Source organism: Triturus cristatus, chromosome 2_2 (genome assembly GCF_964204655.1).
Source record: "Triturus cristatus chromosome 2_2, aTriCri1.1, whole genome shotgun sequence".
In the NCBI taxonomy this organism is placed as follows: Eukaryota; Metazoa; Chordata; class Amphibia; order Caudata; family Salamandridae; genus Triturus; species Triturus cristatus.
The window spans coordinates 1,223,996,850-1,224,014,201 of NC_140582.1; the positions used below are offsets into that span (position 1 = coordinate 1,223,996,850).

The 17,352-nt window shown below is 48.1% G+C and overlaps 1 protein-coding gene across 3 annotated transcripts in view; it reads left to right on the plus strand.

Annotated features, from left to right (window-relative positions):
* The window catches only part of LOC146863448 (uncharacterized), a 145,094-nt gene that overhangs the window by 124,834 nt on the left and 2,908 nt on the right, over positions 1-17,352 (plus strand). The window lies entirely within an intron of this gene.

Sequence of the window (17,352 nt, forward strand, 5' to 3'; positions counted from 1 at the left end):
AAACGACATAGCTAAACTCAGCAACAAAAAAAGATCTAAACTTAGCAACCTCACCAACAAGGAATTGGGCATACTAAAAACGATAGCTCAAAATCCAGATATCATCTGCACTAAAGCTGACAAAGGAGGTGCCCTAGTTATACTCAATACCACCTATTACAACACCCAAGTACAAACTCACCTGCTGGATTCAAACACCTATATGAAACTGGGATTCAATCCAGCGACAAAATTCAAAGAAACCCTACAGATTATCATCCAAGCAGCAGTCGACAAAGGCACCATCAATGAAAAAACACAAAAATATCTCATACAACCTAATCCTAAGAGCCCGATAATTTTCATGGTACCTAAAATCCATAAGAATCCCACCAAGCCACCATGTCGACCCATTGTCTCCACTCGGGGGAGTTTACATGAACCAGTGGGCAAATTCTTAGACCGCCATCTACAACCCAGCGTCAACACCATGAGATCCTTTATCAAAGATACCACTGACTTTCTTATCAAATTAAACCAAATCAACCTCACGGATGAAGAAGACATATACCTATGCACCGTAGATGTCAACTCATTATACACCTCCATTCCCCACCAACTAGGTCTGGAAGCTATTGAACAAGCTCTTTTACGGTCAAATCATCCACAGGATCTACAAGTATTTTTGATGGAATTGATGCAATTTACCCTACTGCACAGCTATTTTCAATACAACGATGAATGGTTCCAACAGCTCACAGGTACATCTATGGGCAATTGCGCCGCTCCTGCGTATGCAAATATCTTCATGAATCACTTCGAAGAAGATCATATCCTCACTACACCAACATGGATGAACCATCTAAAGCTATACCTAAGATTCATTGATGATATATTCATCGTATGGAACGGACCAGTTCAGATTCTTGAAAATCACCTCAATCAACTAAACCTAATAGATCAACGCCTGCAGTTTACTTTTAACGTCCATCCACATTCAATCACATTTCTTGATGTCAACATCACAAAGACCTTGACAGGATTTGACACAGACCTATTCAGAAAAACCACGGATAGAAATAATACCTTGCATTATCAAAGTTTTCATCCTTTCCCTTTGAAACAACATCTCCCATATTCACAAATGCTTAGAGTAAAAAGGATTGTTTCAAACCCCAACAAAGTCACCGATCAACTAAACACTCTAATACAAAGATTCAAATCACGTGGCTACCCAGATCTTGTACTACATGAAGCAAAAGAACGTTCATCTACTATATCTCGCAATGAACTTTTGAGGACCCAAACCAAATCTGACAAAAATCTAATCACAGTAGTCTCTAAATACTCCACCATGAGCGCTTCTTATAAACACATCATAAAAAAACATTGGCAGCTCTTGAAATTGGAACAAGATTTCAATCACATTTTTGACAACGAACCAGTCTTCGCCTACACCAGAAATAAAAATATTGGAGAAATACTCAAACCCACACAACCATCAACTGGACAACCTATTTTTAAAGGGACCACTCCATGTTTAAATTGCAACAACTGCAACAACATCATAAAAGGTAATTTCATCACACACCCGATGAAGGGGTACAAGATCAAAATCAAAGTCACCGCAACATGCGATACCTCTAATGTTATTTATATGCTCAAATGCCCCTGTGGCAAAATTTATGTCGGACAAACAGAGAGAAAAATAAAAACCAGGCTCAATGAACATAAATCTAACATCAGGACCAAACAACTCAAGTCAACAGTGGCTCAACACTTCACCGAAGCTGGACATAACGTTAGCCAATTGAAATTTTGTATCCTTGAAACAATCACAAAAAAAGAAGGCAGAGACAATCACAACTTCATATTGCAAAGAGAAAACTATTGGATTTACCAACTGAACTCCATGAAACCTTTCGGAATGAATGACCGTATGGAATTTATATGTTATCTTTAATCACTTAGTCCCTTTGCCCGGATCAAATCAGAGACTCTGCATTGACTTCCTATGTTTACACTTTTGTTATGTTTTTTTAAAGAACATTACTACCATTGTTCAGATCCACAATAATTTTAACCATGGTTCATTTAACCATTGAACACACGTGATTTTTTTGTTTATGGATGTTCTAGTTCGCCCGTGTTATATTCATGGTCCCATTCTCCGAAACCTTTACATATATTTTCTCTTATTTTCTCTCTTGACACATTTTTCATTATATGATATCTCTTTTAGCTAACACCTATATACTTATTCTTAGAATTGTTCATATTATTTACTCCGATTGAGTCTGTTTTCATTCTCTGACCTATCACCATAGTCTGTTTACACTTTTCATCACACCCCCCACGTCACTCCGTATAGAATCACTTATACTTCCGAGTTGGGATTCGTAGTGAGCACTTTTCCCGCGCACCGCCGGTCGAAACGAAGACTTTACTGACACTTGGTAAGAGTTTAGTAACGAGCTCACACCTATTATCCTTTAAAGACTATCTCGTCACGCTTTAGATTTTTATCTTCGATCACCTCGTTTGAACGTTATCACCTGATTCCGTTAACTAATAGTTATCATACATACTGCACTCTTAATGTTTTTAGCCACGGGTGTTTTTGAGTTACCGAATTCAGTTTACCATATAGGGTTCCACCTTTATCAGACTGGTTTGTATACTCCACAATTCTTTTTCGGTGGACTACATTTACGCACAACATTGGATACATCAATGTCAACTTCACAACCACCTATCATTTAGACTCTCACTGTTTTAAACTAACAATCAACAGTCCCCATGCTTCTCTTATACTTACTCTTGTCCTCTTTAGATTTCCCCTGACGAAGGCATATAATGCCGAAATGCATTGGGAAACAGAATATGGAAGTTCAAACAATTGTTTAAAACGCATGTGAATTGCTACAATTCTTCAAGCTTTATGAAACTTGAAATGAACAATAAAGCTTTGTGTGTTTAATAAAACTTGACAACAGCTTTCTTTAAATACAGAAACCTCCTCTGAGGACTATCATCTGTGCCAGGGGGACACACCCCATGTTGGGGGTGCATCTCACAGTCAACATCGTTGAAGTCCCAGAAGCTCTAGTGATTGTCTAATCAGGTTCCAGCAGAGGTGTGCATGAGGCTAGAAAGATGGAAGGGTCTTTGAAATCAAGGATTAAGTTGTAAGATCTTTGTAGTAGGCAGGAGGAAGGTTGGGTTTGGCAGTCCTAACCTGCTCAGTTCAGTTTCCCTGAAGCTACTAGCGGTATCCATCCACCTTGCACTACCAAAGGTAAACTGGTCTGCAATCCTTCTGGGGTTTTAATATTCAAATCATATCTTATAATTACATCTTCATAAAAATACTAACTTCGAAATTTATTCTCGTTTTATTTAGAGCAAGTGCAGAAATGTTAGGCTTGCTTTGTAATCCTTCCAGTCCATTTTGGCTTTATTAGGTCTCACCTACGCAGCGCGCATGCGTTTTTAGAAGGACCTTTAGCCATTGTTCAGCTCTTTTTCGAAGCACACACTCGTGCTTGTGGCGGCATACACCTTTCAGGAGTGCGCAGCGGCACGCCACAAGCACGAGTATGTGCTTTGAAAAAGAGCAGAGTGCTCTTAAGCGCGCGCACCTCTCTCCTCGCCCATACGTTATTTGTACTTGTTTTTTTTTTACTTTTAGCACGAGGCGCGCGCGCTTTTTTAAAATTAACTTTTAGCGTGAGGCGGACGCGCATGTTCCCTTTCTTTTGTCCGACTGGGGTGGGCTTTCCTCACTACACACACACATGGTTCTTGCATTCAGCAGGGCCTGCATTGACGAAGCTAGCTCTTTGAACGCCATAGCATCTTTCTATTTCAAGAAGAGATTTTTCCTTTCAGAGCCTGCCATGCAAAAGTTTGTGCTTGTAGAACCTGGCGATTATGTAAGCACCTTTCCCTTGTTAGCACATCTCTCGCGCTCGTCCCCTGGGCGCCATCACATCTGTTCGCGAGATTCACGCTAAGTGTTGCAATATTAATTTTGTGCTTGGGCGGGCTTCCAAGTGCCCACTTCCTAACTGTAGGTTTAAGTCGCTTTGTTGCTGTTCGTGAATTTTATAAGTTCACCGCTCTCTGTTTCCGGTCTTAGTCACCATCACAGAGATACAGACAGGCCAATGGTTTTCACTGTTTCTGCAGAGCTGACCCAAAATGTACAATCACAGTCCCCACATCTTCTCAAGAATCGCCCTACTGTGTCGCCGAGGATCACAGGGCTCAACAGAGTGATACTCTGGGAACCTTGTCTGATGCCATGATGCCTTTAAGGATTCTCTTGTACGTTTGACATCTTTAAGAAACAAGCATTGGCATAGCCAATAGGTCTCTCTTTTGGGACCTTATAAGTATTTGGAGCAAAGTCACCACAGACCAGCTAACCACATCACTGAGCCAGAACCCACCAATCAACACTACTGACACCAACGACGCAGCCCGCAACCTCACACAGTGGATCATCAACTGCGCCGACGCCCTTGCACTACTGAAGAACCCTCCAGGCAAGCCTGGCAACAGGAAAACCACATGGTTCACCGACGACCTCAAAGAATCAAATCCTGCCGAACCCTCGAGAAAACCTGGCGCTGCGAATAGACGACAGAAAACCTGACAGCCCTCAAAAATGCCACTCGCAAACACCACCAGCTGATCCGCACCACCAAAAAGACTTCATTCAAAGAGCGGCTGGGCAACAACACACACAACAGCAAGGAACTCTTCAGCATCGTAAAAGAGCTCTCCAACCCCAGCGCCAGCAGCAACGACGTCACACCGTCGCAAGACCTTTGCAACTCCCTCGCCACGTACTTTCACCGCAAGATCGCCGATATACACGACAGCTTCGGCACCCAGACTGCGCCCCCAGCCACCGAACCAACGCCCCCTACAACCACCCTCAGCGCTTGGACTCCCATCAGCACTGAAGACACCGCCCACGCTATGAACACCATCCACTCCGGCTCTCCTTCCGACCCATGCCCTCACCACATCTTCAACAAAGCCAACACCATGATCGCACCCCACCTACAGAACGTCATAAACAACTACTTCGCGTCCGCCACCTTCCCAGAGAGCTGGAAGCACGCAGAGATCAACGCCCTACTGAAGAAACCCACAGCGGACCCTAAAGATCTCAAGAACTTCCGCCCCATCTCTCTTCTTCCCTTCCCTGCAAAAGTTATCGAGGATCGTCAATAAACAGCTGACTGCATTCCTCGAGGCCAATGGCTCCCTCGACCCATCCCAGTCCGGATTTCGAGCCAACCACAGCACCGAGACCGCCCTCATCGCAGCCACCGACGACATCAGGACCCTGCTTGACAACGGGGAAACAACCACCCTCATCCTCCTAGACCTCTCAGCCGCCTTTGATACAGTCTGCCATCGCACTCTAATAACCCGCCTCCACAACGCTGGGATCCTTGGTAAAGCTCTGGACTGGATCACCTCGTTCCTCTCTGACAGAGCCCAGAGAGTCCGCCTCCCTCCCTTCCGCTCCGTGGCCACCGAAATCATCTGCGGCGTACCCCAAGGCTCATCACTCAGCCCAACCCTCTTCAATATCTACATGAGCCCCCTCGCCGCCATCGCACGCACACACAACCTCAACATCATCTCATACGCCGAGGACACCCAGCTGATACTCTCCCTCACCAAAGACCCAGCCACCGCCAAACTCAACCTCCAGGAAGGAATGAAAATCATCGCGGAATGGATGAAACTTAGCTGTCTGAAACTGAACTCAGACAAGACGGAGGTCCTCATCCTCGGACCATCCCCATCCGCCTGGGACGACTCCTGGTGGCCTACAGCACTGGGCACCGTACCTACACCCACTGACCATGCACGCAACCTGGAATTCATCCTGGACTCCTCTCTCATGATGACCAAGCAAGTCAACGCCATCTCATCCTCATGTTTCAACACCCTGCGCATGCTCCGTAAGATCTTCCGGTGGATCCCTACCGGAACTAGAAAGACGGTCACCCAGGCCCTCGTCACCAGCCGACTAGACTACGGGAACGCCCTATACGCAGGAACCACAGTCAAACTTCAGAAAAGACTCCAGCGCATACAGAACGCATCCGCACGACTCATTCTCGACATCCCTCGTAACAGCCACATATCAGCCCACCTGAAAGACCTGCACTGGCTCCCTGTCAGCAAAAGGATCACGTTCAGGCTCCTCACCCACGCACAGAAGGCACTCCACGACATAGGCCCCGAATACCTCAACAACCGTCTCACGTTTCACACTCCAACCCGCAAACTCCGCTCCGCCAGCCTCGCCCTCGCCACCGTCCCACAGATCCGCAGAACCACCACCGGAGGAAGATCGTTCTCCTACCTGGCGGCCAAGATGTGGAACTCCCTCCCCGCCCACCTACGACTGACCCAGGACCACCTCACCTTCAGGAAACACCTCAAGACCTGGCTCTTCGAGCAGTAGCAGCACCCCCCCTCCCTTCAGCGCCTTGATACCCCTACGGGTGAGTAGTGCGCTCTATAAATTTATTGATTGATTGAAGTACAGTCCACATCCTTGGCTTTTATTTGGGCTCTAATTTAGCATTTGACATAATGGTGGTCAAATGTGCTCTTTAATATCTGCTTCACTCACACAAAGATTTTTTTAAACATTCGCCTGGTGATCGAGTGGCACTTAGTTGTTCCAGTCGCGAATCCCTTGATTCAATCTAGACTGACTTACACCAAATCAGTCTTCCTGGCGTCCCTCTTGAAGGTTTTGCATCATGCGGCTGTCTGCCACCTCACAGGGCTGTTAAAACCGGATCATCTCTCTTCAGTCCTCAAGCCAATTCATTGGCTTCCAGTAATTGCAGAGTTCAGGTCAAATATTTGACAATCTTACATGAAACTGTGACAAGGACCCCTGGTCCATGGCTGACATATGAATGGTGCTTTATTGGTTGTACCAAAACCTAGGTCTGTACCCATTGACGCCGAGCTCTAACAAATGCTGCAGCAAAGATGTGTCCCTCTCTTCACTATCATCGGAAGCCGCTACTGACAGGTCTTTAGAATCAATGATGCATTTCTGCCCCCCGTTTTGTTGTATGATCGTAGTATCTTTCACGGTTTCTGTTCCAGGTCAGCCTGAATTAAGATGCATCAAAATATTGCCAAGAGGCGTTGCAAGAATGAACTTTGTACACAAATAAATCAACATAAAAACTCTTAATAAGTTCAACAACGGTGGTGTGGAAGTAGCATCCATATAAAAGACCCTTGGCACAGTTTTAGCTTAGTGTTTGGTAATGCAGAGCGGATCAAAAAGTATTTCAGCTGAGCAGTGCTACAATATGACTGCAAGTACTAGTTTCAAAACTAGGTGGTAATTAAGATGGTGTAAAATGGCTGCTTTACCATTGCTGCTCCGTGCCACTTCATGTGTCATTTACTTCGCTCCCAGCGTTCTGTGCTTTGCCTGGAGTGTTTTCCACGCTCCATCTATTGAAAGGTGTTTTGTTTGCCACTATGCTCGTTTTCTTTATTAGTTTTTAGGTCGAGCATTAGAGACCTCTTGTATATACTTATATGTGTATGTACTTTGTGGGCTCTGGAGATCAGCCCTAGGACTAGTCTGCTTCCGCTTAGGGACTTTTTTTCTGTTCAACTGCCTCTATTTAACTGTCTTGATAGAAAACGACCAGCAGAGGTCAGTAAATTACCAGAATTGCTTTCTGCGGAGGGGCTTTCTTTAAAAAAAAAAAAATTGGCAACTGCCTCTATTTAACTGTCTTGATAGAAAATGACCAGCTGAGGTCAGTAAAACACCAGAATCACTTTAGCATTCTCTAGATTCCAGTCCACAGAAATTGTCTTCCATGTGCACCCGTAGACAATAATGTTTTTCAAATCCTGTATTTTCAGTGATATGACCACCGAAGGCCCTGATTTTATATTAAAAACAGAGCTTTGGACTATACCATTTCTCGCTGAAAGGCAATATTTCTCTCTGTGTTCCCATACCTGGCGTGTCACGCAGTTTGGTGCTTACTTTCCCTCTGTTAAAGAACAGTTGATGTTTCAGCACCCAGGCTAATGTGCTACATAGCTAAATACACATGAGGTCCCAAAGGCGGGACCGATTGCATGCAAATATTTGTTACTTGTGTTATTACTCGGTATGTTTATTTACTCTGTCAGCTCTATTTCTTGAATAATTTCTCCTATTCCACGACATGCTTTGCTGTAACCCAGCACTCATTTTGTTTATTAGGTCGAGCATTCAAGACCTCTTGTGAATACTTATATGTGTATGTACTTTGGGGGCTCTGGAGATCAGCCCTAGGACTTCTCTGCTTCCGGTTAGGGACTTTTTTTTCTGTTCAACTGCCTCTATTTCACTGTCTTGATAGAAAACGACCAGTAGAGGTCAGTAAATACCAGAATTGCTTTCTGCTTGTTCAATTGCCTATATTTAACTGACTTGATAGAAAACGACCATTAGAGGTCAATAAAATACTAAAATTGCTTTCTGCTGAGGGACTTTCTTTTTTAATTTTTCTGGCAACTGCGTCTATTTAACTTTCCTGATAGAAAACGACCAGCAGAGGTCAGTAAAATACCAGAATCACTTTAGCATTCTCTAGATTCCAGTCCATAGAAATTGTCTTCCACAAGCACCCGTAGACAATAATATTTTTTATCAAATCTTGTATTTTCAGTGATATCACCACCGAAGGCTCTAATTTTATATTACAAACAGCTTTGGACTATACCATTCCCCGTTGAAAGGCAATATTTCTCTCCATGTGTTCCCATTCCTGGCGTGTCATGGAGTTCGGTGCTTACTTCCCTCTATGTTAAACAACAGTAGATGTATCATCAGCACCCCGGCTAATGTGCTGCATAGCTAAATACATATAAGGTCCCAAAGGCGAGACTGATTGCATTGCAAATGCTTGTTTACTTTGCCGGCGTAATCCGCTTTCACTATAGCAGCCGCGCTCCAATCTTTCCTTATTTTCCAAGCGGGGTCCGCTTTCAATATATAGCGGCCGTGCTCCTTCCTTCCTTTCTTTATTTTGACACGGCTTCTGCTTTAACTACAGCAGCCACCATTTAAAAAAACATTTTTTATCGAATACCAAAGGCCGTCCCCAACACCATCTCACTCTTCCCACTTACCCTCCCCGCACTACCTCTACGAGATTGAGAATTTAAGCTATTGGCATTGTAAATAACAATGCCTTTTATTTATGTGTTAATTTCTAAACAGATGAATAAAAGGCATTGTCAGTTACAATGCCAATAGCTTAAACTCTCGGAAATGTGAGACATATTGCATTGCAAATGCTTGTTTCTCACACTTGCACTTTGTTGGCATCACTGAAACAGCCTTTCCGGGAGGGAAGTCTATTCAAGAGAGTAGAAGGGGTCATCGTTCTACCTGCGGTTAGTGATCTTGGTGTGTTTGGGAGGGGATAAAGGGAAGCACGCTGTGCGGACGTGTGACGTAGACCGTCTGTGCCCATCAGCACCCATCCGGGACAGGAGGCCAGGCATGTTGGTGCAAGGTCACACTCGGCACCCCAACTATGTAGTTGGAATGAGGTAAGCATGTATCCCCACCCAGAGATTTTTCAAAGGCTCACTGCTCTAAGGATAAGGAAATACCCGAAGATGAGGGTGATTAGATCTTGCAAAGAGTTGAGAGATGGTAAAGAATAGGAGAACACGATGAATCTCCTGTATTTGAACAAGAGGTCACTTGTAAGACACAGTATAGAAATACTTAACCTTTTATCCTCGGTACAGCCAGATATTTTATTGCTGCCTGGAACTTGGTTTACGGACAAGTCATTAGTGGAGATATTGGAGGGTAAACGTGAGTCGAAATGGCTAAAGCTGAAATGGTTAATAAACTTTGTGGACGACCAGAAGAAGACCTATAGGGTAACCCTCATAAACTATAAAAAATTGATCACTCATACTAAGTGCATTTTCTTATCAAACAAGATATGTGAAGCATGCAACCCACAGACAGAGATTTTTAAAATTAAGTGGGATCTCTCTTCTATAGATAGCGTTGGTCAAACAGTGATTTCCTCCCAGTCTTGCTGTAATGATCTAAATGTGTTTTTACAGAGAAGATCTGCCTTTGTAAAAGAATCCATTTTAGACCGCCCGAGGTATACAGAAAAGAATGAATTGACCAAGGCTATGATTAAATTGGATACCTTTACTATGTTGAAGGAAGATACTTTAATTAAATTTATGTGAAAATAAAGGCAGAATCTCCTATCAACCTCCTAAAATTATGCAGGCCTGGGCTCCTTCATACGAGCCTCTTACTTTTCTGCTCAATATGTCCTTGCAGTCAGGTATAGTATGGGACAGCTTTAAGAAGGCAATAGACATTCCCTTGTTCAAAAAGCCAAATGATGACCCTGAGATATTAAAAAATTATAAGCCTATTTCTTTGCTCCCCTATTGCACAGAAGTACTGGCATCTCATGTAGCGCAGGAACTGTGCGTGCACTTGCAAGGTGCACATTTTGTGAACCCTCAAAAAGGTGAATTTCGGCAAAACACAACACGGAAACCGTGTTAGTTTCCATGTTTGATGGCTTAAGAACGGATCTGGATGCAGGAACTCGCAAACCTTAACCCTAATCCTGCTGGACTCTCTGCGGCCTTTGATAAAGTCGATCACAGGATACTACTCCACCATATGAAGGGTGCAGGTCCTTCATCAACAACAGATGCCAAGCAGTTCAATTAGTGCCATTGAGAGCCCCGAGGTAAAGGTAGAGTGCGGCGCTCCCCAGGAATCAGCCCTTTCACTCCACCTGTTCAATAACTACATCCAGCCTCCGATAAAGGAATTACCTAGAAGAGGTTGCTGCATTTTTAATAATGCGGATGACGCTCAGATTTTATTATCCTTGGAGAATGCTCAATATTTATTTCAAGATACACTTGATGAAGATTAATTTCTTGAAAATAAATGCGGAAAAGACAGAAGTGGTTGTTTTTATTCACCTCCCAGAAGCATGGACTGATCACTGGCCCAGAGAAATAGGGCTGCATCTCACACCTAATATAGCAGCAAAAAAGCTTAGGTATCATAGGGGACCATAAATTATCCCTGAGATCGCAAATCAATAGTGTGGCTTTCAAAGGTATATTCATCCTGTGGACAGTGAGGAAACTTATGCCTTACCTTTCATTTGGTGCTTTGAAAACAATCATGGCAGCAATGACAGGATGGAGGATTGATTATGACTGCAGCATTTACCTGGGATTACCGGACTGTGATGTGAATAGACTCCATATACTGCAGAATGGAGCCACCAATCTGGTATTCATAGTCCCTCTCAGACCACATACTCTCCCACTGTTGAAAAAGCTTCATTGGCTACCGTTAGTACAAAGCATTCAATTTACGGTTTGCGGTCTTGTTTTCAAGGCTATTCATGGTTTGGCCCTGGATTTTCTTGATAAACGCGTAGTGAGATAGGTTCCAGCCAGAGTGCTGCACTCACCCAAGGCCAATTTACTAACTGTTCCTAGATTCTCAAACTTGGTGACTAGAATTTGGAACTCTCTTCCAGCAGCTATAGTTCAATAACATCACTAGAACAGTTTAGACGGGCATTAAAAACATGGTGGTTTGAAGAAGCATTTGCCTGTGACATATAGGTACAGCTATTTCATCTTAACTCTTCTTAAGTGGTAGCGCCATGACACACTTGGGTGAATGTCCCTTCTGCTTTGGTTGGGTGCCGTTTTTCCAGTCTGGCGCCCCTGGCGTTGGTGGGTGTCCGGAAGGCCAGGTTGTTTGCTTTGGTATTCTCCACTTTGTTCAGGAATGGGACGAGGACAGGAGGGACCGGTAATCTTCATTACTCCTGGTCCCGTTGTCCTCGTCCCATTCCTGAACAAAGTGGAGAAGACTATCTCCGCGACAGAAAAAAAGAACAGGAGCATGCTGGGATACCCAACCCACTCCCTCCCACTGGGAGTACATAAGCGGTACCATCTCAGCATGCGGCCTGAAAACACCAAGCCAACAATTGGAAGGCCGGCCGCCTGGGAGAGAGGGAGGGAGGGATGTAAGGAATGGGACGAGGACAACGGGACCAGGAGTAATGAAGATTACTGGTAAGTAATAGGACATTACCCCCGGTCCCTCCTGTCCTCGTCCCATTCCTGAACGAAGTGGAGAATACCAAAGCAAACAACCTGGCCTTCCGGACACCCACCAACGCCAGGGGCACCAGACTGAAAAAAACGGCACCCAACCGAAGCAGAAGGGGGCCCACAAGAAAGAGGAAAACGCAGGCAGGAGCACACAACCAGCCACACCCCCAACCAAGCCGACAGAGCCGAGACCCCAAAACAATCAGGGGACGACAAAGAAAGGACTGTAAAAGAGCACAAGACCCCCCAGGCAAGCCAGAAGGAGGCCCCGCACCCAGATCCAAGCCCCAAGGGAACACCCAGAGGGGCAGAAACAAAGCCCCCCCGGACCCCTGGACCACCAGGGAAAGGGAGCCCAGGAGAAGCGGAAGCGCCCCAACACAGCAACCAAGCCAGGAAGGGCAACCAACCAGGGAGAAAAACCACCAAAAGTGAAGCTCACAGCACCAGGCACCACCAGGCAGACGCCCACCAGGGACAAAACAGGCCAACGCGGCACAACGTCTGAGCGCATACGAGAGCAGGCCGCACAGGGCGGCACGGCCGAAGGCCCAGGAAGGAACACAGCAGGAGCAAGACAGAGAGCAAACCCCCCAGAGCAGGGAAGAAGGCAACCCACAACTGCACAAACCCACAAACGACCACACCAAAAGGCAAGGGGAAGGAAGACACGACCGAAGGGGCACACCAAAGCGCGGGAACAACGACCGACACGACCAACCACAGGACCAACCCCAACACACCAGGGGAAGCCACCAGCAAAGCCGCAAAGACCAAAGAGGGCGGAACCAGACAAGAAAACAGGCACCGACCCAGAGTAACAACCAGGAAGAAAGGAGCCAAGGAACACAAGCAAGGCCCCCCTCCCCCACAGCCGACATCAGCAGCAACAAGGAACCCAGAGGCACAGAAACCCCACAGAAGGCCAAGGCCACACAGCAGGAACGACCAGCGGCCAACCCCAACGGAGACACCGGACAGCCGCAGGAAAGGCTGCCACACCGGGAGAAGAACCTGGGGCACAGGAAACCGCCAAGTGGCCAGGCCCGAGGCACACCCCCAAAAGCATGAGACACAGGGACACAAACTCAGCAACCCTCCCAACTGAGGCCATGCAGAGCAACGAAGCGCAGACCAAAGCAGACCCTGCACAAGACCACAAGACCAGGGCACATCCAAGAGAGAACAACAGAGGGCAGAACTCTGAACCGGGGAAACAAAACTCCAGAACCAGGAAGGAGGAACTGCCACCAACCAACAGCCGACTCACCAGCCAGGAGGACAAAAGAGGACACCAAAGAACCACCTAAGGCAAACCCCAAGAGGAGTCGCAGAAGGGCAAAACAGAAAGGACCAACGGCCCAAAACGCAGGTGGCACAGAAACACTCAAGAAGCCAGCCGGACAAACTGACAGGCCAGCCAGCCAGGAGGCCCCCAACACAGCACCACCAGAACCCGGAAGGACAGGCAAAGGGCCAACCGACCCAAGCCCAAAAAAACCCCAACCAAGAAGGGGCACAGGGAAAGGCACCGGAGCCAGCCTCTGCCAAGCCACCAAAAGAGGAGAAGCAGCAGGAAGACAGGGATGGAGACCGGCAACCCACAACTGCCAACCCACCCAGAGGCCCCAGCGCAACAGCCAGGTGCAAAGGAGCGGCACAGGAACAGACAGAAGACCAACCCAGACCACCAGGGCCAGAACCACTGGCCACCAAGAGGCCGAAAAGAGGCCCAAAAAGCACCAGAGAACGAGCTGCCAGGAAAGGACCCAGGCAGGGACCCAAAGGGCACCCTGAAGCCACCAAGGGCCCCCCAGCCAAAAAAAAACACCACACCTAAGCCGAGAAGACACCAGCGACCCACATGCACAAAAACAAACCCCGCAGAGCCAGCAAGAGAGCAACAGCCAGAGACACCACAGGCCGAAAGCAGCCCGCACGGAAGCGGGAAAAAAACGCACAAGCTCAACGACAGGCCCCCAAGGGGAAGGCCACAGCCCCAGAGCCGAGCCAAAGCCAACCACAACCACAAGGCAGACAAAGAGGAGAGGAAAAGCAACAACGCGGCCCACTCACCAGGGGAGGCAGACACCGGACCCACAACCGGCAGCCCCACCAACAAACCCACCAGCCAAGACCAAGAGCAGGCACGGCGAGGAGGATACCCAGACCGGCACCCGCAAAGCAGGGAAAGAGCACAGGGCAGCCCGAACCAGCAGACAGGGCGGGGCACAGGAGCAGTGCACCCAGTGGCATAAAAAAACTCGAGGGGGCCCCACAGCAAAGTACATGGAGGGTCCCCCTTCCGGCTCACTCAGGAGCTCTCAGGCCTGCATACTTTGCTGAGGGGGCCCCCTGGAGCTCGGCCCCCCCGCACTGCGGGGTCTGCGAGGGCCTTGGTTACATCCCTGAGCGCACCCGAGAAACCAAGGAGCCACCCAGGCAGAAGCCAAGAAAGACCCACAACACCCAGCCACCACAGGCGGCAAAGGGAGCGGCAGCTGAGAGGCAAAGGACCCCAAAGCGCACCAAGCCACAAAAAGAAACACAAGAGGGGGGAAGGAAACCACAACAGGAAACCAAACACCAAGCGTAACACAACCCAGCACCAGGCAAGAGGCAAACAGCAATGCCAGCCAGAAAGCCCACCACGGGCACCACCAGCACAGCCCCGGAGCCAAGGGCCCGCAAGGACAGAGAGAGCGCACAACAGCCCCCCCCCCCCCCGGAAAACAACGGACCCCAAGAAACAGGGAGGCAGGAAACACCAAGGGCCCCGACGCAGGACGCAAGAAGCGACCCAGCCACAGCCGAGCAGGGGCCAAGCAAACAGCCCCGGAACGAATTAAGTAGCGCACAGCAACCAGAAGGCCCAGGCAGGCGACCAGACAGGCACGAACCAGGCCCGAACCCGCTCAAGGACACGACCAGGCGCCAGCAGGGAGGAAAGGCCACAGGCCAGGAAAACACACACTGCGAAGCCCACAGCACCTGACAGGCACAGGGGGCATGAAGAAACAAGGCACCATGAGCACAGGCCAAGCAAACCTAGAAGGACGCAAGGAGCGCCCAGCACCGGAAGCCGCAGGCAGGCACCCAGACAGGCCCGCACCAGGCCCGATCCCACAAGAAAGGGCAGGAACCAACAGGGCGGACAGGCAGAGCAACAGGCAAACCCAGGCGGACACCCAACCAGGCACCAACCAGGCTCAACCAGAGAGAACAGAAGCACGCAGGGCAGGATGGCCGGAGGCCCAGATATCAGAGGGAACGAACCAGGCTGGACTCTGCCCCAAAATGGAGAGCCCACGAGAGCAGACGCGTGCACAGGGGTAGGAGTGGAAGCCCACAGCACCCGTCCAGCCCCGGTACACCCCCAGCAGGGGGAAACAGGGAGCCAAGGCCGCAGGCCAGCACAACAGCAAAGCACAGCACAGGGAAGAAATAAACCGCAATGCGGTACTTACCAGGGGGACAGTTCACCACCACCACACAGAGACCGTCCCCCAACCCCCAGCCCAGACGCCGTCCATCAACAAGCACAGAGCAAGCAGAAAGCCAGGAGGCCCGGGAACACACAGCAGAGAGCCATGCAATGCCCCAACCCAGCCCGCAGGGACAGGGAGCAAGACGAGCCAGCACAGAAAGGCCCCAACAGGAACCATCCAGCACAGGAAGAGACCCGTGAACGCCGGGTCCAAGAGCAACAGCAACAAACCCATGGAACCAATGTAGCAAGGAAGAAAAAAACGGAACCGCTACGGGGTACTCACCACAGGGGCAGGAAGAGCACACCACAAGCTCACAGGTGCCCTCCAAGACACCAGCGCCGGGCAGAGGAGAGGACCGCAGCAATCGGCCACCGAGGCCACATCAAGGCCTGCCCCCACACCGACACAATGAACAGCAGGGGCGTCAGGAAGGAAAGAAGGCCAGCAGGACTCCAAAATGCCAGGCAGGGAGCCCAGGAGCACTGCCAAGCCCAGCCCCCAACTTGCCATACAGCCGCAGCTGCGCGTCTTCCAGACCAGCCAAGCCACAGGAAGACGCACACTGTAACCTGGAAGAAACCGGGAGGAACGGCGCCCTAGCCGCAAAGGGTCGGGCGCCAAGCAATGTGGCTCCCGGCAGGTCAAGAGAACGCGGAACAGGACGTCGAGGACAGCCCAGCAGCCCAACGAGACATCCAGCGAAGAAACCATCAGCCAGCAAACACGTCCCATCCTGTCGGAAGACAGAAAAAAAAGAACAGGCTGCATGCTGGGCTGGTACCGCTTATGTACTTCCAGTGGGAGGGAGTGGGTTAGGTATCCCAGCATGCTCCTGTTCTTTTTTTCTGTCGCGGAGATGGTCATCTCCACTTTGTTCAGGAATGGGACGAGGACAGGAGGGACCTGGGGGTAATGTGCGTATTATAAGCCCTTCATTACCATTATCGTATATATGCAATAACTCAAGCCTTTTTTGGTGCGTAAATGAGCCGAATCATCAAAAATACCCGTGTAGATGCTTCTTACCTTTCTAAAGGACACCCTCCTCTGAGATCATTGTGTCTTCAACCCTCACCTTAAAAGTAAACAAAAGAAATTAGTTCAAATTGGTGCATGCTCAGTGGCAGTATGTTATGTTATGTCAATGCAATTTGTAGAGAGCAGGACATACCTACTTATAGAAAAGCCAGGTTTTTAGCTGTTTTCTGAAAGAGATAAGAGTGGGAAGGGCTCTGATATGAGAACGCAGGTTATTCCACAGCTTGCTAGTACCCACCATAAAGCTTCTGCCTCCATAGTTTGTTCTATAAAGCCTAGTAGTGGTTAACAGATTTGTCTCTAGGGAACGCAAAAGTCTGCCAGGTGTGTATATCTACAAAGAGTGTTTAAAAAAACCAGGGCCATATTGTGTATCGCCTTATAGGCGATACACAGCGCTTTAAATTTTATTTGGCTTCTGATTGGCAGCCAATGCAATTTTCTTATAACCTTGGATACAGAATTATATTTGGGAGTCCCAGAGAGACGCCTTGCGCCTGCATTCTGTAGCATTTGAAGCTTTTTGAGAATAAATTTGTGAACAGTCCAGTTTAGACATGACTAAAGCAGTGACTATTTTCCTACGTGCTTCTGCCGGAATAAATGGTACGTTTTTTACCAT